Source organism: Microtus ochrogaster, chromosome 5 (assembly GCF_000317375.1).
Source record: "Microtus ochrogaster isolate Prairie Vole_2 chromosome 5, MicOch1.0, whole genome shotgun sequence".
NCBI lineage: Eukaryota > Metazoa > Chordata > Mammalia > Rodentia > Cricetidae > Microtus > Microtus ochrogaster.
Window position 1 is genome coordinate 92,380,857 of NC_022012.1, and position 2,170 is coordinate 92,383,026.

Here is a 2,170-nt window from a genome sequence, read left to right on the forward strand (position 1 = left end):
CTTCCTCATCCTTCTCCCAACTGCTCCCAAGTCTGATCTGTTGCACATCTGTGTGTGTGTGTGCTATGTAGTCTGTGTTGTCTGTGTCTCTGTGTTTGTCTGTGTATGTATATGTCTCTCTTTGTGTGTGCTCTGTCCCCCATCTCTCTCTCCCTCTCTCTCTTTCTGTGTGCACCATGCTATACAGTGTAGAGGTAAGAGGACAGTTTGTGGGGTCTAGTTCTTCTTTTGACTATGAGGGCTGTGCGGCTGACTTAGTTTGTCAGGCTTGTTCCAAGCATCTTTACCCATGGGGACATTGGAGCTCCTCTAGGCACTCTGGAAACACCCAGCAGATGCTCACTGCTTCGTAAGCACAAGGTTAGAACACAGGGGTCTCCCTAGACAGCAGACACCGGCAGCCAGAATCTCCATAGCAAGCTGGTGTCGCCCAGGCGTAGCCTTGCTCCGGCTCTTTCATGTTGCTAGAACTCTTGCACAGTGCCTTCCACTCCGTTTTTCCTCCAGTGTGGTAGGGAATAAAGACAACCCCTGAACTGGGTATAAAGTCAAGCGACTTCTAACACAGCAAAACACAGTCCCTTGCTTAGGGAACATGGTGTTCACTCTCATACCAGGTCATCGCTGCCCAGAAACAATTGTGACTGGGCCCTCGCAGAAGATGGGGAGGCAGATAGTGATGCTGGGCATAGAGCTTGGGGACACACAGGAGCTTTGTGTGAGTGACTGGCAGCCCAGCTGGCATCAGAATCCTCTATTTACCACCCAAGTCAGAGACCCAAGAGGCAGGGAACCTTTAGGCGAGGTCAGAACTGTGGATGGGTCAGACTTAGGCCTGAAGCAAAGACTGGGGGCAAATGAGGAGAGACTTGCGCTTGTTTCTCCCGGATCCGAACAGTCAGTTCATTATCATTGTTACCCCCATAACTACAAAGGCCCGAGAGCTGTTTATAAAACAAAATGCTCGCTTTTCATGTTTATACAGCAGAACATATGTATCAGTGTTGCCTGTATTTTTATCTATTTCCACCTGGTGAGACAGGACTCAGTCAGGACAGTACAGTGGTGGACTCCCTTTTAATCATAAGACAACTTTAAAAATTTAAATTACAAGCTGGGTGTGGTGGTGAACACCTTTAACGTCAGCACTCAGGGGGCAGAGGCAGGTGGGTCTCTGTGAGTTCCAGGCTAGCCTGGTCTATATGGCAAGTTCCAAGGCAGCCAACACTACGTAATGAGACTCTGTCTAAACAGCAAAAATAAATAAATGCAAATTTAAAGATAACAATAAAACCACCAGTATATTATTTATTTATTCTGTGTGTATGTGGGAGGTACATGTGTCTCTGGTCACCACACATATGTAACCTTACCTTGTTCTAGTTAGCTTAGTCATTTTAACGCAGCTAGGAATCATCTGAGGAGGGAGTCTCAATTGAGGGACAGCCCAGATCAGAATGGCCTGAGGCATATCTGTGGGAGATTTCCTGTGGTTGTTAATTGATTTAGGTGGGCCTAGCCACTGTGGGCAGCACCATTCCCTAGGTAGGTGGTTCTGAGCTGTATAAGAAAGTTAGCTGAAGGCCGGGCGGTGGTGGTGCGCACCTTTAATCCTAGCACTCGGGAGGCAGAGACAGGTGGATCTCTGTGAGTTCTTGGTCTGCAGAGTGAGTCCCAGGACAGACTCCAAAAGCTACACAGAGAAACCCTGTCTAGAAAAATAAAATAAAATAAAAAGGGAAAAAAAGAAAGTTAGCTGAGCATGAGCCTGGCAGTGAGGCAGCAAGCAAGCAGCGTTCCTCTATTATCTCGGCTTCAAATAAATAAATAGACACACCCACCGTGGTAGTTCAAATGTAATGCCCCCATGCGCTCATAGGGGGTGACTCTACTGGGAGGTGTGGCTTTGTTGGAGTGGGTACGACCTTGGAGGAAGGGTGTCACTGTGGGGGTGGGCTTTGAGATATTCAGACATCTGCACCGCATAGCTGAGACTGGACAGGTGGTGTGTGTCTGTGCGCAGCATCTGTCTCCGTGTTTGCACTCAGACGAACCAGATGCCACAGGCGAAGCAGAGCCACCAGGGTCTCACACAGTGTGGAGTGACTTAGGGCAGGGCACAGCCCGATCTGCACACAAACCACAGACCCCCAACATGGCCCCGTGCCAC